This window comes from Pelobates fuscus, chromosome 2 (genome assembly GCF_036172605.1).
Source record: "Pelobates fuscus isolate aPelFus1 chromosome 2, aPelFus1.pri, whole genome shotgun sequence".
In the NCBI taxonomy this organism is placed as follows: domain Eukaryota; kingdom Metazoa; phylum Chordata; class Amphibia; order Anura; family Pelobatidae; genus Pelobates; species Pelobates fuscus.
The window spans coordinates 52,135,462-52,160,919 of record NC_086318.1 but is presented as its reverse complement, the minus strand read 5'-3'; positions in this window follow the sequence as shown (position 1 = coordinate 52,160,919).

Genomic DNA, 25,458 nt, shown 5'->3' with positions numbered 1-25,458 from the left:
ATACAACAAAATACTTTACACGGACAGATAGCATCATGTATAAAAGCGATCAACAAAAACAACATAAGGAGTATTTATGTATAAGGTGTAATTCTTGATTTTTACAAATGTGTGCAACATGATGTTGTTAAAAACATAATGTATTTCCTTCCCATCTTATATTCGATTTTTAACATATTCAGTATTATTTTTAATTTTTAATACGTGTAGAACTACATGACAAATGGCATAAAGTTGCTTACCCTATAGCGCTGCCGTCTGTGTCTTTGCCGCACAAAGGTGTACTTCTCCTCCCGGCTCAAGACCCAAGCCATAAGTTTTCTTCTCTTTTCTGCTGTGTTTCTCTTCGCCACTCGCAACCTTCTCTCATAAAGTGCGGCATGTACTTTGATTTCAAAGAACCAAAAGCCAAATAGAGCAAAGACGAGCTGCTGGATGACCTCCATTATTGTTATTTGTAGCGTCACGTATGTTGTCGACCAAGTGTGTCGTCACACGCATTTGGCGTAAACCACACAAGCCTCCAGGCGTTCCAACTTGCAGTGGAAACGCTCGCTGGAATAGGCCGGACCATTCAAAACCTTCCAAAATGTACCGACCCGAACCGATCCGCTCAGTGGAAACGAGGCATAAGTCTCGCGAGAGCCGCGGCTCTCGCAAGACTTACACTGGGAGCTGACCGAGGTGCTGAACTGACGGCGCGGAGGAGGAGGGAGCTGACAGGAGCTGCAGGACAGGCAGAGGCGGCTCTAGACTTTATGAGGCCTTAGGCGAAACGCAAACATGAGGCCCCACTAACAAAAAAGTGTCACATATACACATTGATGCACTGTCTACCTGTGTATGTGCCTGAGAGTGTGTCTGACAGAGAGTATCCTTGTGTGTGCGAATGTATGTCTCTGTGAGCATGTTTGCGTTTTTTTCTGAGACCCTATGTGTATGGGGTAGCTGATGGTGAGAGGGAGCGGGGGGTGTGATGGTGAGAGGGAGCGGGGGGGTGTGATGGTGAGAGGGAGCGGGGGTGTGTGATGGTGAGAGGGAGCGGGGGGTTGATGGTAATGTGAGAGGGAGCGGGGGGTGATGGTAATGTGAGAGGGAGCGGGGGGTGATGGTAATGTGAGAGGGAGCGGGGGGTGATGGTAATGTGAGAGGGAGCAGGGGGTGATGGTAATGTGAGAGGGAGCGGGGGGTGATGGTAATGTGAGAGGGAGCGGGGGGTGATAGTAATTTGAGAGTGAGAGGGGGTAATGTGAGAGTGAGAGGGGGGTGATGTGAGAAGGAGGGGGTGATGGTGAGTGGGGGAGGCTGAGGGTGGTGACGCTGAGGGTGGTGGGGGGTAATGCTGAGGGTGGTGAGGGGCGATGCTGAGGGTGGTGAGGCGTGATGCTGAGGGTGGTGATGCTGAGGGTGGTGGGGGGTGAGGCTGAGGGGGGTGATGCTGAGGGGGTGATGTTGAGGGGGTGATGCTGAGGGTGGTGATGTTGAGGGTGGTGGTGGGTGGTGAAGCTGAGGGTGGTGAGGGGTGTTGCTGAGGGTGGTGGGGGGTTATGGGGGATGGTGAGGCTGAGGGTGGTGGGGGGTGAGGCTGAGGGTGAAGGGGTAATGGTGAGGGTGGTGGGGGTGAGGCTGAAGGTGGGGAGGGGTTATGGGGGATGGTGAGGCTGAGGGCGGTGGGGGTGAGGCTGAGGGTGGGGAGGGGTTATGGGGATGGTGAGGCGTGAGGCTGAGGGTGGGGAGGGGTGATGTTGCTGGGGTGAAGCTGAGGGTGGTGGGGGGTGATGGTGGGGAGGGGTGATGGTGAGGGTGGTGAGGGGTGATGGTGGTAGGGGGTGAAGCTGAGGGTGGTGGGGGGTGAGGCTGAGGGTGGTGGGGGTGATGGTGGTGGGGGTGAAGATGAGGGTGATGGTGGTGGGGTGTGAGGCTGAGGGGGGTGATTGTGGTGGTGGGGGGTGAGGCTGATGGTGGTGGGGGGTGATGGTGGTGGTGGGGGGTGATGCTGAGGGTGGTGGGGGTGATGGTGGTGGGGGGTGAAGCTGAGGGTGGTGGGGGGTGATGGTGGTGGGGGGGTGAGGCTGAGGGTGGTGGGGGTTATGGGGGATGGTGAGGCTGAGGGTGGTGGGGGGTGAGGCTGAGGGTGAAGGGGTAATGGTGAGGGTGGTGGGGGTGAGGCTGAAGGTGGGGAGGGGTTATGGGGGATGGTGAGGCTGAGGGTGGTGGGGGGTGAGGCTGAGGGTGGGGAGGGGTTATGGGGGATGGTGAGGCTGAGGGTGGTGGGGGTGAGGCTGAGGAGGGGTGATGGTGGTGGGGTGAAGCTGAGGGTGGTGGGGGGTGATGGTGGGGAGGGGTGATGGTGAGGGTGGTGAGGGGTGATGGTGGTGGGGGGTGAAGCTGAGGGTCGTGGGGGGTGAGGCTGAGGGTGGTGGGGGTGATGGTGGTGGGGGGTGAAGCTGAGGGTGATGGTGGTGGGGAGTGAGGCTGAGGGGGGTGATGGTGGTGGTGGGGGGTGAGGCTGATGGTGGTGGGGGGTGATGGTGGTGGTGGTGGGTGATGCTGAGGGTGGTGGGGGTGATGGTGGTGGGGGGTGAAGCTGAGGGTGGTGGGGGGTGAAGCTGAGGGTGGTGGGGGTGAGGGTGGTGGGGGTGATGGTTGTGGTGGGGTGAGGCTGAGGGTGGTGGGGGTGATGGTGGTGGGGGTGATGGTGGTGGGGGTGATGGTGGTGGGGGGTGATGGTGGTGGGGGAGTGAGGCTGAGGCTGAGGGTGGTGGGGGTGATGGTGGTGATGGTGGTGGGGGTGAGGCTGAGGGTGGTGGGGGGTGATGGTGGTGGGGGGGTGAGGCTGAGGCTGAGGGTGGTGGGGGTGATGGTGGTGATGGTGGTGGGGGTGAGGCTGAGGGTGGTGGGGGGTGATGGTGGTGGGGGTGAGGCTGAGGGTGGTGGGGGTGATGGTGGTAGTGGGGTTGAGGCTGAGGGTGGTGGGGGGTGGTGGGGGGTGGTGGGGGGTGATGGTGGTCGTGGGGGTGAGGCTGAGGGTGGTGGGGGTGATGGTGGTGGGGGGTGATGGGGAGGGAGAGCCTACCTTTCCCTGGTGGTCCAGTGGGCTCCCTGGTGGTCCGGTGGCCACTGCTCACGGTCTGCAGCTCCTCAGAGCTGCAGACCGTGTAATCTCGCGAGATTTCAGAGCGTTGCCGTGGTAACCCGCGGCAACGCTCTGATTGGCCAATTCTCGCAAGTCACATGGTCTGCAGCTCTGCACACTGCGGAGCTGCAGACCAGTGTCTGCGATGGTGGCCGGGCAGCCAGGAGGGGCCTCGCACCCGGCGGCATACCGGGCAAGCCGCCGGGCCCCCTCCTGGTGTCAGGTCCTCGGTCACTGACCGAGGACCTGACACACTCTGCCCACAGGCGGTTTAGGCGGCCGCGAGGCCCCAGCCAGCGCGAGGCCTTAGGCGGCCGCCTAAACCGCCTAATTAGAGAGCCGCCTCTGAGGACAGGTAAGTTACAGCTCTGCCAGCCCCCACAGCCCCAGTCTGTATTATGGCAATGCAAATTGCCATAATACAGACTATTGACTCGAGTATAAGCCGAGTTGGGGTTTTCAGCACAAAAAATGTGCTGAAAAACTCGGCTTATACTCGAGTATATACGGTACATGTGAAGGGTTATTCAGGGATTCCTGACAAATATCAGTGTTGCAATTTAACTTGCGTTAATTTTGAAGAAAAATGGTTTGGAAATAGCAAAGTGCTACTTAGTGCCCTATAAGGTTCCAAAAAACCTTAGAACATTCTAACATTGCGCATTTCTAAACTCAGGACAAAATTTAGAAACTATTTAGCATGGGTGTTTTTTGGCGGTTGTAGATGCGTAACAGATTGCGTGTCAAAGTTCGAAAAAGTGTGTTTTTTTATTTTTTTCATCATATTTTATAATTTTCTTATAGTAAATTATATGATGGATATAATGGCATCTTTGTAAAGACTATTTAATGGTGAGAAAAACAGTGTATAATATGAGTGGGTACAGTAAATGAGTAAGAGGAAAATTGCAGCTAAACACAAACACTGCAGAAATGTAAAAACAGCCCTGGTCCCAAACGGTAAGAAAATGTAAAAGTGGTCTGGTCACTAAGGGGTTTAAGGATTTAAATTTTTTCAAAAATGTAAAAAATTGGAAAATATATCATACAAAAATTAAGATATCAGTATATAAAAACATCAAAATATGTTTTTAAATATGAAATCCTTTTACAACTTTAGCCAAAAATATTAAATCATCAAAAAAGCGTACCCACAAGTATTAAATTGAGGCCTAAATCCGAGTTGCAAAACTGAGGCTTAAATAGTAGTTGTGGAAACATTCTCCATCTCCGCTGAAGTTTGTCTATTTTATCCTCAATTTTACAAATCGGGTATAATCAACAAAACTTCTGTATTTAGGGAGTAAACCTGTATAGTGATGTTCTACTGGAGCAGCACAATGTGTATTGATGATAAGAGTATCCAATTTAAATTAGGATGATCCCTCTCGCACACAACAATTAGAACTCTTATAGCAGCATCTTTACATTGTAGCCAATAAAACTAAGTTTACTATGTCCTATGGTGTAAAATAAGAAGCATGGTTACATTTAAGGTATATCATGACTGCATCAATATTAGCTGCAGAAAAAAAAAAACAGTCAAGGCAGACTACCTCTAGATTGTAAACTTTTTCGAGCAAGGACTTCATTAAGCTATTGTTCCTGTAACATTTTGTAATTGTCTAATTTATTGTTAAATTTCCCACTTTATAATATTGTAAAGAGCTGCGGAATAAGTTGGTGATATATAAATGCCAATAATATTTTAATTTTAATTATAATAATAATAATGCTATATTTAGATGACAGATAACAAATCATTGAACTCCCATCTCTACAAAGACTTAATTACAGAGTATTTGATTTTCCTTCCACCAGTAATATAAGCAGTCTCCAGGGGTGTGCAATCATGAGCACCCCAAGAAATCTCTTAGATAGAAATATAAAGCCTGCATTTCAATTTATATTGCAACAATCAAATCAAAATAGTTTTTGACAATTAAATTACTGAGAGTTTGGTAATTCAATTGTATCCACTGAGACACATTACTGTCAGTTAAAAGAATCATCAGACACTAGAATTTTCAAAATAATATATAGAAGACTCTTGGAAAGTACAAAAACACGTTCTTTTCAAATGAATAAAATAAGTAAATTTTAAGCACTAAAACCTTAGTAATCTCATAAGCTCTTTTTAACTCTGAGTGGTCTTACAGCTATGTTTCTGCTTGAGCATTGTTGGAAAATTGTGTCTTTCAAAGAACCACCAATTCAGGTCTCAACTGAATATTTTGTATAAGCTTTTAAAATGACTTAAAATTATTTATTTTTTTCGAAAATATTTTCATATTGATATTTTTGATATATTGGTATAGTTTCTATACACTCTATTTTTATACAGTATTTTAAAATTTGGAAAAACATATTTTATAAATGTGTACAAAAATATTAAATAATTTGAAAAGCCCGAAGAAGTAACATAAGTAAAAAAACAAAACAAAACATAGATACTCTTTAACCTGTTGAACCAAATAATTCCTTTCTTCTGCAGTCTTGTGTGCTGGTACAGGAATGGCCACCACATCCAAACATTAGTATGGACATGACATTTCTGAAGTAGTCTGCCTGTAACATTAAAAGCCATCTGGTTACATTTTTTTTTTTAATACATATGGTATATAGAGTAGAAGATACAGTTTTACAGTGATTTATTTTGGGGGGGAAGGGGGGAATAGTGTTCCTACAGATGCCTGAAATGTAAATGCAACCACTGGGTGTCTGTTTTTAACCCCTCAAGGAAACATGACAGAAATATTCCGTCATGATTCCCTTTTATTTCAGAAGTTGTGTCCTTAAGGGGTTAATATGTTAGATCATCAACTTCAACATGCATCACAATTAAGCCTTTTATCAACATTCATCAGAACAAACAACAAAGAACTGGAACAATCAAAAGTATCAGAGTGGACGATTGTCCAACATTCCAACATTTAACAAAATATTCCATGATGTTCCATAATCAGTGCTAACCTCTTGAACATCTTTCTTTATTCACTCTCTCTCAAAACTTGTCTTAACGTTTATTTCTTCCTTAAGTTCTGAGTGCAAATAAGTGATCCCTCTTTCATGCATGACATAAATCTACAGATAATGGTATTATAATAGATAACAGTCCTATAAGAGTTAGATATAGGGCTCAATTTAAGAATCTGGTGCTTGCTTACAAGTCCCTACATAATGCTGCTCCAACCTACCTACCCTCTCTAATACACAAGTATGTCCCGTCGTGGCCCCTGCGCTCTGCCAAATACTTATGTCTATCCTCTGTCCGTACTCCCACATCTGATGCTCGCCTCCAAGACTTCTCCAGGGCTGCACCTTTTCTGTGGAACTCCCTTCCCTTCTCCGTTAGACTTTCACCCAGTCTCCACTCCTTCAAAAAATCATTAAAAACACACTTCTTCAGGAAAGCATATAAAATCCACTGTTAGTGGATTTTCATTGCCACCCTCCCCCCATGACTCCTCTCCTGCAACTGTCAAAAGTAACCTACTAAGTTCCCAGTGAATGCTTTTCTACCTATTTATTGCCCCTATTTATACCCTTTGTGTCACTCTACCCCACTCCCTCTAGCATGTAAGCTCATTGAGCAGGGCCCTCAACCCCTCTGTTCCTTTGCATCCATTTGTCTGGTTACAATTACGTGTCTGTTAACCCACCCATTGTACAGCGCTACGGAATTTTGCTGGCGCTATATAAATAATAAAATAATAATAATAACACAGATATGTATACTAACCAATTTTTAAATCGCATATTTTTGGGTATACACAATTTTGCATGTCACTTGCAAATAAAATATAAATAAAATCAGTGTTAGTTGTTTTCTATTAAATCAATGTGTTCTCAACCAACAAACCTAATATAAAGTCATTTTAAAGCATGTGTTCTGACATGCTAAATCTATTTACCTATGTCTGTCATAATGATTTTTCTAATAATTTTCAAGTAATGTTTTCAATGAGCTGAAACTTGTTGGTTTTTCATAATCCGTTTTATGTGAATCATAGAAATAGCAATCAAGTCAGAGATTATGAAAATTATAAGAATGGTCAAAAGCTTAGAGTAACTCAATAGCTTGCCCTCGGTTAATCCTGGTTTAGGTCTCAAACTAGTTTTTGCTTACTTGTCAATTCTCCCTAAGTTAAATGTTAATCCAGTCGTGGACCCTGTGCTCACTGTGCCTTGAGGGATATCAGTTACCCCTCGCTGACGAGTGCCAAAGCAGGCTGAAACAATCGTCCAGCTTTGCTATAACTCATTTGCAAAGGGAACGTGATCTGATCTGGACTGCCCTTATCGGTAAGAACAATTTGATATGTAAATGGTATAGGTTCCCTCTGTAATGGCACAAGTAAGCACAAATAGTTTGAGACCAGAATGGTATTTACTGTAGGGCAAGCCATTGGGTTTCTTTAGCGTTTGGCCATTCTCAGAGTTCTCACATTTTCTGTTTTTGTAATCATATGTATAGGTCAGAACCATAACACCAACCCGATGGCTGATAGTTTTGCGTTTTTTATTGGTATGTTAATAGTATTCAAACACAGCATTGTATCCTTGTACACGTGACTCACTACTTAATGAATTGCCAATGCAGACTGTATCCATAGGTGCAACTGGGAGCAATTATGTTTTTTTTTTTTTTACATGTGTATGAGGTTATTTCCATAGAATATGAACAATGCCTTTAATTGCCCACTCCATACAGAATATACATGAAAAATTATGATAACATTTACTTATAATTTTCTTTTTATTCACTGCAATCCACAGACCTAGATCTTGGGGGATTGGGGTGGGGAGGGAATAATTCAAAAATGCTCTGTATTTTGTAAGCAACAATGAACCCTGAGATATACTTAGAATGGTGAATACATTATTAGCTTTTCAAATCAAACAATCAGATAAGGACAAGGACTTACATACTGTTCTACATTGCTGATATTTTTTTCTGAAGGATGTTTAGTAGTTAGTTATTCACATTCAGCAGTTTACATTATTGTAGATTTCAGACAAATGCATGGTATATTTTATAATATGAATAATAATATCTGAAAGCAAGGACATACCTGAAAGCCATAGCTAATTATATCCTACTGGGATAAGTACTGTATGTTTATTGATAATTAATAATTATTATTATTATTGATATTATGTTATACTATACATTTTATTCCAACATTAGTATAGTACAATACTGGAGCACTTCTATTTAACATGTTTCAGTGTTTGCAGATGACACACAACTGTATAAAGTAATACAATGTTAGCAGGTTTTTACTTTGCAGCAGAGGGATTTAGATAGACTGGGGGACTGGACACTCAACTGGCAGATACAATTTTATGTAGATAAATGCAAAGTTATGCACTTTGAGGTAAAGAATCCACATGCAGCTTATACCCTAAATAGTAGTGAACAACACACAAGAAGGATTCAGAATTGTTATACACAACAAACTAGCCAACAACGTGCAATATCAATCAGCAGCTGCTAAGGCCAGCAAGCTATTGCCATATATAGGGGCTTTAATTCTCAGGATGAAAATATAATTGTGCTGCTTTATAAATCAATGATAGATAAAAACATTGAATATACTGTGAAATTTTGGGCACCTGTTCTTAAGAGGAATATTATGGCACAAGCAAACTGCAGAGGCAGGCTACAAAATGAGTAAAAGGAATAGAACATTTTAGTTATGAAGGAAGGTTAAGAAATGTAAATCTATTTAGTTTAGAAAACTGTAGGGGATATGATAGAATTATACAAATATATTCGGAGCCAATACAAACTATTGTCTGGAAATCTATTCATAAACATGACTATACATTGGACTTGTGGTCACACATTTAGACTGGAAGAAAGGAGATTTAGTCTAAGGCAAAGGAAATAATTTTTTACCGTAAGAACAATTAAGATGTGGAATTCTCTGCCTGAAGAGGTGGTTTTATCAGGGCCTGTATAGACTAAACAACAACTGGGTAAATACTTGCAAAACATATTAATCAGATATAGATTTCATATCCCCAAGAACTAATAATAATCACATGTGCAGTAAATACTAATAGACTGCATATACAGACTACAACATAACTGTATGTACAGAAAATTGCATTGAAAAAGTAACAATGGAAAAAAATAGTCACAGAATGCATAAGCAAGGGACATAATAGTTTTTATTCAGTGTCTTCAAAATATCTTGGGGTTGATGTGTACTGTAGCCATTGCTCCAAGAGTTGTAGGACTAATTTTTGTATGTTTGTATCTTTGGGTATAACTTGTAAAAAGATCCTGAGTATATTTTACACTCCAAAAACCGTTTATATTTTATGTCCGTTTGTCAGGTAATGATTATTACAATCACGGGATTAGAATATCCTTGAAACTACCTTTATTTGAAGATCTTTCAAATAAAACTTTTTGGGGGTCTTTAGCAAATTATGAGTTAAGTTGTATTTCCAATTACAAAATGTTATTTTTTTGCATGTATTTAAGATTTATTTAGCAGTTTTATTCACTTGCAATAATGTCTACTATTAGACAATTTGACAACATCTACATTATATGAATGTAGTTCTATTTTTCTCAACAGGATTTCGTCTAAAGAAAGTAAACATTATAATATTACCAGATGCGGAAAGATTTACATATCTCCGAATTAGAGGAAAATGCAAAAACAGACATTTTTAATAGAATGCCTTTAATGAACACTTCATATTTTGATAAGTAATTGAAGAGGGCACAAAACTGATTCCCAATGTTATCGAGTTCCTTAAAAATAAAATTAATTTTCTACCCTATCTTTCTTCATGAGTTTCTACTAGCCAAATCTAAGCATAACCAGTGCAAATGTAAAAAGTATATCCCTCCCAAATTAATAATTTGATAGATGCATTCTGGGCCTCATGATAACCCTGGGTAAAATATTGCATGATTTTTGTCAACATTACTTTATCTACAACTTAAAGACTAATCAATCAACTGTTTTATACTATCAGAGATATTCACTAGAGTGAAAAATTTGGAGAATTCAAAGTGAATTTCAACTAAATGGCAAAAGTAGCCAAACTGGAAGCAACGCTAATCTGAAGATTCTTTTCCAGCTCTGTTAACGTGGCCTTAAATCTGAAATTTACTTTGAATTTTCATCAAATTTCCGATAATGCTTACTTTCATGGACTCTTGAATTGCCAATTTCTAGAAATGTGTATTATTATACTATAATAATAAATCATGACATATGCATAGTCCCCTTTTGGCATATGCTTAATCTACACCATACCCCCAAAAATACTCAGACACCTTGTAATGGGAGAATTATTATCACAGCTTTAATGATATAAAGATAAACATATAAAATTATAAGGTTATTGTCAACACAATACATAATACAATATTAACCCCCATTCCTTTAGCATAGCTACCACGAAAATGACCCACATAAACAATCATTGACATCAACTATAACATATAAATATATAAACATAAAAACATAAACCATTGCCACAGAGGGCATGATTTTCCAGCTTTCACAATGTAGGGGCACACCAAGATACACCCTATACACACCAGGTTCGGAACTACCAATGAGCTCGAACCTACCAATACCATTCCAAACCTAACTGTTCATAGTGAAGTAAAACTATCATACCTATGAACAAATGGCCTACCCCCCAACTTTTCAATCCATCCCCCGTCCGCCGTGACCAAGCGAGAGCTATATAATGAAAAAAGGGAGGAAGCGTGGAACAACAACAGGTAATAGAGGATTAAGTAATAACCTAATCTAAAATGTCCCCTATATTCTCCCCATTACCAAAACCCCACCCCCAATATCCACATAGCCAAGCCATACATACCCCTGTTCTATCCTTGTCTTCTAGCAATGTCAAGGCCCATCCCCCTTAGCTGTGCTGCTCCATAGGCTAAACATTTGTCATCAGGCTCAAACAGTAAAAAGTATACTACTCTGCCCAACATTTAGAATGATTTGGCAACCTTGGCTAATTAGATTTCCAATCTAACTAAGCCCTCCTTTGCATTTGTATTCTAATTTAATAGACAATGGTTCAGATGTTCTGTTGTCCCCGTCGTGCACAACTTAACTTGTCTTCATATCTAACTTAACTTGTCCCATTCATATCTAAGAAGGTTAAGTGTATGGGACGGTAACCTAAGCACAATTTCACAAATTATATTTTCAAACAGATGGTTAATATTTTTCTTAATATCAGGAACTACAGGAGATATTCATTGATGTGGAAGAGCCATTGTGGCTGAAATCAGAATATGGCCTTGGTTTATGCATATATGTTTAGGTAAATTGTCAGGCATCTTTTTGAACAAAAAGAATTGCAAGAAAGGGTCAGCGCTGAAAAAAGTTACAAAATAAAAATTCCTATTTTTTATTTATTCCTATTATATTAAGATTGGCTGTTCCCTGCAAAGACTTTTCTAAGACTATTTTAGCATTTTTATTTGTATTTTACATATTCACTGGACATTTTATTTCAAACACATTATCTATTATACAATTTTTATATATTCTTATATTTTGGGCGCAACCTTATTCTCCTTCTCATCTTTTTGAACAAGCATAGTTCAGGTGTTAATGTAATTATGGAATCATCAATTAGTCTAATTAAAATAAGTATGTTATCCCAGTAAGGCTTCAGTTTAGAGCATGTCCACAGCGTACGGCACAAAGAGCCCACCTGACCACACTCTCTCCAACACTTGTGGGTAGGTGACAATTGTAGCTTATAAAGCCTGGAGGGAGTGAAATACCATCTGTATAGAATCTTGTAGTGGGATTCCAAATGTGACACACACTGTGTAATGCACTGTGTAATGCACCTTAACCATTCATTTAGCTCGTATTCCTTAAATAATTCACTTTCCCATTTAGTCATCGATTCAAACTTTTGTGTCACCAATCCAGCCAACAAACCATATCATATGGAAATTGTCTGTTTCCGAGCAGGGTCCGAGAAATAAATTATTTCAATGAGAGACCTGTTTAGTTTATAATCACTCGGCCCCTGCCACACCTATCAATTACAAAGTCAATCATGTTCTCATGCATTAATTCTTCAGAATTGTCCAAATCATATATAGCTTTCAGTTGAGATAAGGAGAGAAGTGTGTTAGCATTAAGTACATGTTCTATGAGTGATTGAATGAGATGACCAGTAATCTGTGTTAAAATTGGGAATATCTATTTTCAGCACTGATATGGGAGATGCTCTGGACCACAATGAAGAGGGTCTAGGTTTCCTGTACAAAACATCCCAAGCTTTAATCACAGTTAGTGGAAGAATATTGGCCGCCTCCATCTTGTCTTTGAGTTTAGTTTGTATAAGTATGTAATGTATGGTTGTAAGTATCGTTATGTTAGATTTATCACTATATTGATCATCTCCATGATATTTTGAATAACTTAATACTTGGATTTTTGGATTATTAATATAAATTATTTGTAGGAAATTATCAGACCCTATCATTTATTATTATCATTATAATCGCCATTTATTTAGTGCCAACATATTGTGTAGTGCTTTACGATTTACCAATAAACGAGAAAATTACAAAAACGTACAGGAACAATAGGTTGAAGAGGACCCTCCTCAAACAAGCTTACAGTAAATTAGATGAAGTGGTCTGGGTACCTTTAGGGCTCCTTCAGTAAGGTTACAGATAAAATAATTTGTTTCTACAAAAAAAAGTTTTCTTAGTTTTATGATTGGAATTAGTTCACCTTTATGAAACATTGGTATAGGGGATCAATAAATAATGCTTTATGACTTAAATGAATTTGAAAAGGCAAAGAATTCCTCCTACTTACTTTGCATTATCCTGCCATGAAATGCAAAATGAAAAGTAACACGATATAGAACCCCTTACTGCTAAACATTTTTAAATACTACCTAAAATCTTAACTTCTGTGGATCAAGGTTTCTGTAATTTTGTTGATATTTAAATATGGGTTCCCCTCAGTAGACATGTGCATGAGGATAAAATTCAAGACACTTAAAGCGGCACTGTCATGCCGAACTTACCTTTCCTCAATCTCTTCCTCTTCTCCGCCTCTCTCAGGATCTGTTATTCTGTTCTTCCTGTCTTCTTTAGTTTTCTTTAAAATCATAAGACAAAGTAGGGACTCTTTGCCTTATGGAGGATTCCTCCGCTTGAACAGCTCTGACCAGCGGAGGAGCAAAGTGTGCTTCATTTCCGCTGGTCAGAGCAATTTTCCCATAATCCTTACCTTTCCTCTGTGTTCCCGCGATGCTTCCTGTCATTTTAGACGAAACTGCCGAATTGCGTTCTAACTGAATGAGAACAGTATGTTCGTTTCTTTTAGAACGCAATTCGGCACTTTGTTCGTATCGGAATTTAATTCTAATGAATGAAACTCCGATCCTATTGATTGCCGCGGCTGCATCTTGCAGTCGCCTAGTAGATAACTCCCTAATTCCCACGGTATTAGGGAGCTATCTACTAAAAGGCTGAAAGATCTAAATTGGTCTTTCAGCCACATTTACTAATACTAAGCAAAGATTACTTAGTATTAGTAAATAATATGCCCCTACTCGCTATATCGCGAGTAGGGGCATGTGTAGTAAGCAGTGAGCAGCCTATGGCCTATGGCTGCTCACTTTTCCAGCTCTGTTAACTTGGCCTTAAATCTGAAATTCACTTTGAATTTTCTACAAATTTCTGATAATTCTTACTTTCATGGACCCTTGAATTGCCAATTTCTAGAAATGTGTATTATTATATTGTAATAATAAATCATGACATATGCATAGTCCCCTTTTGGCATATGCTTAATCTACACCATACCCCCAAAAATACTCAGACACCTTGTAAAAAACAAAAAACAAAAAACCTAATAACCCCCCCCCCCCCCTGCGCGGCTGGTGTCCTGCCCCCATCCCTGCGTGGTGGGTGGGGGCCCTAAATAAAGATGGGGGGACCTACCGCCCTCCCCCCGGCCCCCACCCCTGAGCGGTGGGTGGGGGCTCTAAAAAAACAAAAAGGGGGGGGACCAACTGTCCTCCCCCCCTGGCCCCCACCCCTGCACGGTGGGTGGGGGCCCTAATAAAACAATAAGGGGGGACCTACTGTCCTCCCCCTGGCCCCCACCCCTGAGCGGTGGGTGGGGGCCCTAAATAAAGATGGGGGGACCTATTGTCCTCCCCCCCGGCCCCCACCCCTGAGCGGTGGGTGGGGGCCCTAAAAAAACAATAAGGGGGGGACCTACTGTCCTCCCCCCTGGCCCCCACCCCTGAGCGGTGGGTGGGGGCCCTAAAGAAAGATAGGGGGGACCTACTGTCCTCCCCCCTGGCCTCCAGCCCTGAGCGGCGGGTGGGGGACCTAAATGAAACACCCACCCCCCCAATCAAGGTGACTATTGGTCCCAAGCCCCTAGTCACACCCCCACCCAAATCAAACCATCCGATACCTACCCCCCTTACCCTAGAAATAGTGAGGGGGAAATAAAATAACTAACCTGTAAAGAAAAAAATAAACTTACCATTTGACGTCTTCTTTTTTCTAAAATCTTCTTTCTTCAGCCCCCAAAAAGGCCAAATAAAAAACCATCATACCCGTCGCACAAAAAAAAATAATATTAATAATTAATCCTTGTTCACCCTTCGAGGGCAAGCCGCGTACTGAGCTCGGCAGGGCGGGTCAAGGCTTATAAAGCCTTGCCCCGCCCTGCAATTAGGCTTAGAGCACTCTGATTGGTTGGTTTAAGACAGTCAGAGTGCTCTGTGTCATTTTACACAGCGTTGGAAAGTTCTTTGGAATTTTCCCACGCTGTGTAATTTGACTCATAACACTCTGATTGGTGGATTAACTTAGACAAACTGCAATTCGGACAGAAATGATTCTCCAAGTCAACTCCTCAGAAAAATGTTATAGTTAGTGCAGAAAAGATCAAAACAAAAATGTATAGAATTCTTTTTGGACAACAACATCATCTATAAAAGTAAAAAAAAAACAACAACAGATACTCAAGTTGTGCATCCCCTACACACACTGCATCCCCTACAAACATAACATCCCCTATACCAGGGGTAGGCAACCTTCGGCTCTCCAGATGTTTTGGACTACATCTCCCATAATGCTTTTACAGCCATATTGCTGGCAAAGCATCAAGGGAGATGTAGTCCACAACATCTGGAGAGCCGAAGGTTGCCTACCCCTGCCCTATACACATAAGCTGATTTTATTTTGTTCCTCTATTTCGAGTTAAAATATAATATGGATACGTCTTGCATTCTGGTGCATCTTATATTCTGAAAAATACAGAATATTAGGAAATTCAATTTGACAGTATAATTATAGATTGAATAAAAAGAGCAAAATTGGACCAAGACAAAGCTCATCAGTAAAAGGGTTAAAGCATACTATCATATTTATTGTTTATAATTGGCATTTCATTGATCAAATCCAAAATGAAGTCGAAATAAAACATCTAAAGTAATTGTTATTATTGATAACTAATGCGATTATTGTCCACTTGTTCATTGATTGAAAAGGAATGGATTATTACGCATTATGCTATGTGATAAAATATCTAACATTGAGATTTTGTTATACGGTACATGTTTGTTTCTTGCATAAGTAATAAACAGAAGGCAATAGAGGTGAGTGACTGAATTAACCCTCTGCAAATGAGACTTAATGAACAGCTGCTCATTTATTTACACAAAAAATTTAGACTTATAAGAACTTTTGAAGTATGATTTAGTTACATATTATAGGATTACAGGATATGTTTTCAATGGTTTAAATTATTTTTCTGAAAAATTGAAAATGTAACGAAAATGTTGTTTTTGTTAATTTTGTCAAAAAACTAATCTCGTTTGATAAAGTAATCACTGACCAAATCGAAAACCCAACAAATTTAGTTGGGTTTTCAATTTGGTCAGCGATTATTTTATCGACTGATATTATTTTTTTTTACAAAATAAACAAAAACAACATTTTCATTACATTTTCAATTTGTTTGGTCATTTGTTAACTGGCTGCTGCTCACCTGGCTACATGATTAAGTTAAATTATTTACATACAGTGGAACCTCGGATGTGTTCTAGAACCGAATCAACATTTCAAATAAGAATTAATGTAAAATTGATAAATCTGTTCCAGACCCCCAAAATTACAGAATTTTACTTTTATATCTATGCATTAAAAATGCATAGATCACTCTAATAATAAGCACCTTACGTTTATTTGAGTGGTTCCTGCCTTTCAACTTGCTAAAAATATACTGTTGCCCATTATTACAATTATTTATAATGATTGTCTGACTTTAAAATGAGACATGTTGTATTTTCAGGTACCAAAGATCGTTTGCGTATTGAGACATTTGGCTCTTTGTTGTATGTTCGGGTACCAAAGAGCGTTCGCGTATCGAACCATTTTTTACTCATGGCTCTTTGTTGTATGAACGGGATCGTTCGAGTTCTGAGGTTCCACTGTATATATTTATTTTCAGTAGTGTTACTGTCTAGTAATCTATTTCTCATGTCAAACAAAAAGTCCAACAAAAAACGATCATTAAGGATGTCTGCGACAGGACGTCCGCGATAGGAGCCCTGGACCGACGATCTGCGTCAATCACAGTCGGGGAGGACTGCCAGAGACCCCAGCAGTGCCCCTACAGCAGCTCCAGCCACCCCGGACCTCCATGGCCATGTTATCACTATGATCACATCACCGCAATAGGACTCAAGGAGCTTCCAGCAGGGGGACTGCCTGAGCTGTCAGGCAGTCCCTCAGGCTGCTAAAAAAAATATAAAATAAATATATTATACATATACAGGTGGTCCTCATTTAGCGACCTACCTGTTTTACCACAGCTCGCACTTATGACCAGGCGTTAGTGCAAGCCGTTATTGGGATTCCCTGCTCTGGTGCGTATATATATGTTCGAGAAACCTTGCCTGAACATAGACAAACGCACCAGAGCACGGAATCCCTCAAATCTATGTTGGGGAAATTTCCCCGAACATAGACGAACGCACAAGAGCAGGGAATCCCTCAACTCTATAGATTAGAGGGATATCCTGCTCTGGTGCGTACGTCTATGTTCGGGGAAGTTTACCTGAACATAGACAAATGCACCAGAGCAGGGAATCCCTTAACTCCTCACTTACTGACCGATTTGTTCTACGACCAGGTCATAGAAACGGAACCCGGTCAATAAGTGAGGAGTGTCTATATTATAGATGTGTAATATATGATAAAATAATGAAATCATTTTATAATATATATACATATATAATGCATCTATATGATTTAATTGTAAGTGTACTTTGATATATATCTCAAAATACACTTATGATGAAATCATAGATGGATTATATATATATATATATATTATAAAATGATTTAATTATAATATATTATACATATATAGGAAATAAAAGTGTGTGTGTGTGTTTCAGTGGGGACTGAAACGTTGATCATAATTTTATGGAAATGTAATAAACTTTGAATTTTGAACTCTTCAAGTCCATGAATGCTGATCACTACCCGAGATCTACATTTTCTTCCCTGGATTACTAGCACCCGGCATATACTTCACCAAAGCGTGAGTGCAAGGACTGCCTATATATATTGTTTTATATACATATATATATATATATATATATATATGTATAATATATACATGCACACATATTATATATATTTATATATATTTTTTTTTTTATATGTACAATTCGTTGGGAGTTTTGCACTCCAGCTCTCCTTCCAGTGTCTGCCCTGTGCTCAGCTGCACATAAACATAACATCCAAATGAAAGGCTAGCACTCAAGGACTTCAATATCAAAAGTGAAAACATTTAATCCAGTTTGTCAGATAATCGACGTTTCAGTCCACCGTTGTGAACTTTCTTCAGAACATAAAAAGTTCACAACGGTGGACTGAAACGTCGACTATCTGACAAACCGGATTAAAAGTTTTTACTTTTGATATTGAAGTCCTTGAGTGCTAGCCTTTCATTTGGATGTTATATATATATATATACATATAAAAATTTAAAAACCTAAACATTTATACAAAAACAAATAAAACAGCTAACTTTGGCCAGCGTTTGTGACTAAGTGGCTACAACAAAAGACTGGAAATACCCCATTTGGAATACCCTGGGTTGTCTACATTTGAAAATGGTATGCCATGATGGGGTTATTTCACATTCCTGGGCTACCATGTGGTCTCAAAAGGCAACAAAGGTCCAGCAAACCAATCTGGCAAACTAGATCGGGCAAGCCCTATATTGACCCTGTAACATTCCATAAAACCTGTACATGGGGGGTATTGGTATACTCGTGAGACTTCGTTGAACACAAATGTGTTCTAAATCAGTAAAACGTATTCCAACGATGAAATCACCAGTAAAAGTGCAGTTTTTGTATAATAAAATGCAAAAAACAAAGAATAATGCTAACTTTGACTAGCATTTGTGACTAAGTGGCTACTACAAAAAGACTGTACATACCCCATTTTGAATACCCTGGGTTGTCTAGTTTACAAATAGTATGCCATGATGGGGTTAATTTTAATTCCTTTTAATTTTCACAAATATATGGTTTGATGGGGGTAAATTATATTGTCCGACTTCAAAAATGTCCCAAATGGGACATGGGTGCATGATGACTAACTGTGAAAATTACAAGTTGAAAAACAGGAATGCGCACCCTCCAAATAAGTTATTTTAGCCCCCAGAGAACCCGACACATCTATACATGGGTGGTATCGCTGTACTCAGGAGAAGTTGCTGAACACATATTTGGGTGTTCTTTGGCAGTAACACCTAACAGGAGCTGATAATCCATGCCTAAAATAGAATAAGTGTGAAAAATAACACAAAAAAATTACTACCCAAACGTTTGACAGAGACTGGTGGTAGAATTAGTGCATGGAAAGTGTTAAAATACCACCATTTGAAATACCCTAGGGTGTCTACTTTTCAAAAATATATGGTTTGATGGGGGTAAATTATATTGTCCAGCTTCACAAATGTCCAAAATGGGACATGGGTGCATGATGACTAACTGTGAAAATTCCAAGTTGGAAAACTGGAATGCACACTCTCCAAATAAGGTATTTTAGCCCCCAGAGAACCCGACACACCTATACATGGGTGGTATCGCTGTACTCAGGAGAAGTTGTGTTCTCTGGCAGTAACCCTTAAAGTTCTCAGTACATATATTCTTAAATTGCTACGTGTCTCAAAAAAATCACCAATTATTATTTTTTTTTTTTTTATTTGGCATAGATTGGTGGTAAAATGGCTGCATGAAAAGATTCAAAATTCCCCAGGTGTAATAACTTAGGTTGTCTTCTTTTAAAAAATATATACATGTGGAGGGTTATTCTGGGAATCCTGACAGATATCAGTGTTACAATGTAACTTGCGTTAATTTGGAAAAAATTGGTTTGGAAATAGCAAAGTGCTAATTGTGCTTATAGCCCTATAGCTTTCCAAAAAAAGCTAAGAACATGCTAACATTGGGCATTTCTAAACTCAGGACAAAATTTAGAAACTATTTAACATGGGTGTTTTTTGGCAGTTGTAGATGCGTAACAGGTTTTGGGGGTCAAAGTTCGAAAAAGTGTGTTTTTTTCAATTTTTTTCACAATATATATTATAGTTTTTTATAGTAAATTATACGATATGATGAAAATAATGGTATCTTTAGAAAGACCATTTAATGGTGAGAAAAAAAAGTATATAATATGTGTGGGTAAGTGAGTAAGAGGAAAATTACAGCTAAACAAAAACACCACAGAAATGTAAAAAGAGCCCTGGTCACTAAGGGGTTAAAGAGAAATGCTATTTTGATATATGATAATAACAAAATGAGTAAAAGAATTAATGTACTATAATTCCTGTTAACTTTTTTACTATCCTAAAATATTAGGATAAAAAAAAAAATATTTGTATTTCAAGCCAACCAATCAGAGTGCTGTGACAGGTAAATGTAGAGACTTACCTGTCAGTCTCTTCATTTACCTGTCAGAGCACTCTGATTGGTTGGCTTAAACCAAACAATCAGAGCACTCTGAGCCTAATTGCAGGGAGGGGGAAGGCTTTATAACCCCTGCGGAGCTCATTCTGCGCCGTGTGGAGCTCATTCTGCACTGTGCCCTCCATCGGTGAAAAAGTATTATTTTTTTACCGTCGGGATTTTTTTTTCCAGCATATTTTTTGCCCTCAGTTTTTTTTGTTTTGTTTTTTAACAGTTGCAACGCGGATTATGGATTTTGTATTTGGCCTATTTTGAAAAAAAAAGAAAAGAAGAAAGAAGACATCAAATGGTAAGTATGACATTGTATTTTACATGGTTAGTTAATAGCCCCCTCCTCACTATTATTAGGGTGAGGTGGGTAGGTAGGGTAATTATATTGGGGTAGAGTGACTAGGGGCTTGGGGATCCCTAGTCACTTTATTAGATTAGGTCCCCCCATTATTTATTTATTTAGGGTCCCCACCCGCCGCTCATGGGTGGGGACCATGGGGGACATTAGGTCCCGCTTTAATTAATTAGGGTCCCCACCTGCCGCTTGTGGGTGGGGAACTGGGGAGAACATTAGGTCCCCCCATTATTTATTAAGTTAGGGTCCCCACCCACCGCTCATAGGTGGGGACAAGGGGGGACATTAGCCCCCCCCCATTATTTATTTATTATATCATAGTAACCCCTATACTAATTTATATTTAGTTTTAAATGACAGTGAGCAGCCACTCGCGAGTAGGGGCATGCGGGAGGATTTAACCTCCTTTTTATTAATATGGGGGTCATAGTGATCCCCATAGGTTTTAATGCGGGGGGGGGTAGGAATGGTTATTTATTACAAGGAGGGAGCTTGTAGCACTGCCGGCTCCCTCCTTGCCTTTTTCTTTTTCGCATGCGCAGTGCTGTTTTCGTCCTAATGGACGAAAACTAATTACTTTTTAACGAATTTCGTTCAAAAACTAATGGTTTGCGGATGAAATTCGGGGATTGACGAATTACATTTTATTTAGTACTAAATAATTTGTAGGAAAACGAAAATTTCACTGGTGCACATGTCTAAAAGATAGACTCTGCTATGCATGCTGCACGTTTAAAAAATGTATGCCCAATTCTTATACAAAGAGACCAGGTAGGATTTAAAGAATGACAATCTAATGATAATGCAAGGAAAATAATTAATCTATTGGACTATATAAGCTTTAATAAAATTCCATCATTATTTATAACATCGGGTGCAGAGGTCTGATGCTCATAGCCGGCTTACAATCGTCCACACACTGATGCTCCCATGCTGCAGGAGAGAACCCACCGTATCAGCGCTGAGATCGGGCGGGAATTTTGAAACTGCTGAGAGCAGCGGACGGTAAACGGCTACACAGCCTCTGATTTTACAAATGTGTATTTCGTGATATATTGGAAACAAATATCACAACTTGCTCAAGTAAGGGTTCCTATTTGGGGGGAAGGGTATCTTGTGATTTAATAAAACGGTTTTACACTATGAAAGTTTTCTTTTGTATCTTTTAAAGGTAAAAGCTACAGTGTATCTCCCATCTCAACACAGGATTAACCCCTTCAAGACTCCCTTATAAGACTATATGGACTCTTAAGCAAGTTTTTATATATTTTTTGTGCATAAATCTAAACTACTGTGGGATTTAAGTGTTTCTATCTATTTACTACTAAACTCACAGAGTTTTGTTTGATGATTTTTTTGCACATTTTTATAGGTTGCCTCACTGTATAGGCTACCATATATAGCGCTGACATTTTTTATTTTCATATACTAGGGCATGATCATTAAGGAGTTTTGCTTTATGTCTAGCTGCTAATTTTTACACTACAACAATTTTTATTATTTACTATTTGTATCTTGTTTATATTTACTTTTTAAAAGGTGCGCTCTCCTGTATTTTACAAATTATTTATAACACTGCAGAGAAGGCTTTTGACAGAGTCAATTGGATCTTTCTGGAGGAACGTCTTCGAAGCTTTGGATTCGGAGAGGTCTTTATTGGCTCTGTCATGGCCTTATATAATAATCCAAGTGCTAGAGTAATTGGACAAGGAATAAGATCAGAATGGTTCGAAATAGGGAATGGTACATGGCAAGGATGCCTGCTGGCACCTATGCTATGTATTTTAACACTCGAACCTTTTGCAGCAAGAATTAGGAATAATGTTAGTATTAAGGGTATCAAAGTGGGAGATATGGAAAACAAACTTAGTATGTATGCTGACACTGTTATTATCTATTTGTATGATCCTGAAAATTCACTGGCCTCATTAATGCATGAAATTCAAATTTATGCCTATGGAGCAAATTATAAAATAAATTTGAATAAATCGCAGGTTATGGATATAGCAATAACTGATATTGAAAGAACTAGTCTAAGTAAACAGTTTAAACTTTGTTGGGGAATTAACTAAATTAATTATTTGTGAGTAAAAGTTCTTAAAAATATATTTATTGAAATTAATTATTCTATACTTTTAGAATAAACAATTAGACAACTTCATAAATGGAAAGGACTCTTCATATCATGGCTCGGAAGAATTAATGTAATTAGTGCTTATGTAATTCCAAAATGAACTTATCTTTTGAGATTGATACCATTAAAATGACTTTTAAATTGGATTAGAATATTTCAAACAAATGTTAATTCATTTGTCTGGACAGATAAAAAACCAAGACTAAATAATAAGATTCTTTCTTCTAATCGTAAGAAAGGAGCCTTAAACATGCCTAGTTTAGAACGATATGCAGAAGCTAGTATGTTGTGTCATTTGTCTAAGCTTCAATATAACCAGAGTAAATGTGAGAGCTGGTACTATATAGAACAAGAACTAGCAGGTATGAGCAACGTGGAATGCCTATTATGGTTACATGCTGAAACATTTTAAACTTGGAAAAAATTATTTGGCAATGATAACTAGGAACTGAATTAAATTCGGGATAACTTTTAAAAAATCGTATAGGTATAAAGGATAAGCTATCACTGTCCGCTTCTTTAGAAATTCTAAAAAACAATATCCCTCAATTAAAATAATCTAATTCGATACATTTTAAAAACTTTAAAGTATGTGAATTCTTAACTGAAGCTGATTTAAAAACTCCAACCCAGTTAATTAATGAATATGCATTTATTGAATGTGAGTTTTTAAACTCTCTAAGAATATGAGATAATTTAAGAACTCATATGTATGATTAGAGAAATAAAATAGCCCAAAATATTTCCTTGGTCCTCAATGGTGAAATTATCCAAAAAGCTATGAGTAAATGGTACAGCATATTAGAAAATTTAGAAAAGATGCCTAAATTACCTTGAGGCATGTCAAAAATAACTGGACTCTCAATATGTTTTGAAACAATGGACAAATAGCATGTGTGGATTGAGTAAGTTACCCCATTGTTTAAATATGGTACAATTACATTACAAAATTATGATGCGATGGTACATGGTCCCAGTAAAATTAGTAAAATTCAATGCAGGGATGAATCCACTTTGTTGGAGATGTAATGAAACCGTAGGAACCTTTAGTCATATATGGTGGAGTTGTAAAAAAATAAATCAGGCCTGGATGGATATCTTTGGTATCTTATCCACTCTTCCTAATACTATTATTCCACCAACGATTGAAAGAGCTCTGTTTCATTTGAATTTAAATATAATACCAAATAAATATAAAGCTATGGTTATATAAGCCTTTTTGGCTTTAAAAAATTATGATTGCCAGGAAATGGCGCCAATCCGATGCTATAAAAGTTAATATGATAATTAATCAAATTCGACATCAGGTTCAGATGGAAAAAGGTTACTACTCTTCTCATCATCAATATGAGAAGTTTAAAACGATTTTGCATTTGTGGATAATAAAATTTCCTATCTAATTCTCTTTAAATTTAACCCTCCTTTATACTCATAGTCTAAAGTAATAGACAGCTTCTAAAAAATAGTTTGAGAACATGAGTTAGAATATCTTGGGGTCCAAACTATTTTACACGTGTTCTTCTGTCTTACTTCAATTCTATTCCTGTATTTTCAATGGTGACACTTTGCATTTGCATTTGCAGCTACTCTTTCTTATATATAGCCTTTCTCTGCAATTCTGTTATGTTTTACACTATTCCTGGAAAAAGTAAATATTAAGTTGCTTTGGTAACATTTCAGTACTAGAAATACATATAGATTTGCTTTGAACTACACAAAACAATGAGTAAAAATTGTCTGATTATTTTTGCACGCACATCAGTTAGTACACACACCCAACCTCCACAAAAAAATAAATTACATGACCGTTTTCATTACGAATCTTCTTTCTAGAAGTTATAAAACAGAAAAAAATGATGTAAAACTGCTGATGAGGTACCAATACCATATTTTGTGAAGATTTTTATTACATTACATTGGCATGAAGATCAGATTATTTTACCTTGTGGATTTTTAATATATAGCAATATTTAATGATGTTTTACAATTGCCCTAGTCGTGTTGTGTCTCTAATTAATTCAATACATTGCTTCCAGTGCATTTATGATTTCAATTTTAAGATTGTTTAATAAAGTAATTAGTCCCCAGCTACCTTTCTTGGTTAAATAACCAAATAATTAATCAGACACATAAAACAAACAAAGTCTTAAGTGGTGTTTTGATAAACGTTTCTTTATTTAAGTCAAGAATGTTGAGCACAAAATCCTTGAGGATTCTATGTACACCAGGTAGCATGGGGATGTTCAGCGTGTTGAGTGCTCTGTGATACATTGTATTAATTGTTTACTTACTCTTTAATTATACAAGCCCAAAATATGGTAGGTTTTTAGATCTTGAAGTCTAGCTTGAACGTGAAGACATGAAAGCAAAATATTTTTTGCAACAAGCTGCAAAAATATAAAGTAATTGCTCCTTCTTATCATTATGGAGGCCAAGTTTTTCAATCAAGGATATAAACCTGCCAAATAAGTTGAACTGGCTTTTCTAACCACTTTTGTAAATCAACAAAAAAATATATACACATAAATCCTGTACTACATAGTGTGATATGACTGTAAATAGCATGTTGAATATTATGATTTGACAGTGTGCTGCATGGGATCTATCAATACTAAAGTAGCACTATTGACATGCAGTATATGTTCTGGCCTGCGTAGGATTAATTAGAGCCACGCGTACAGGCAGGAGATACTGCTCAGGACAACCATTTGGAATTCTAACCCCTCCCAGTACATGTTCCCCATCCCCAACACCTCCCCCAACTTATCATTAAAGGAAACAGAATAA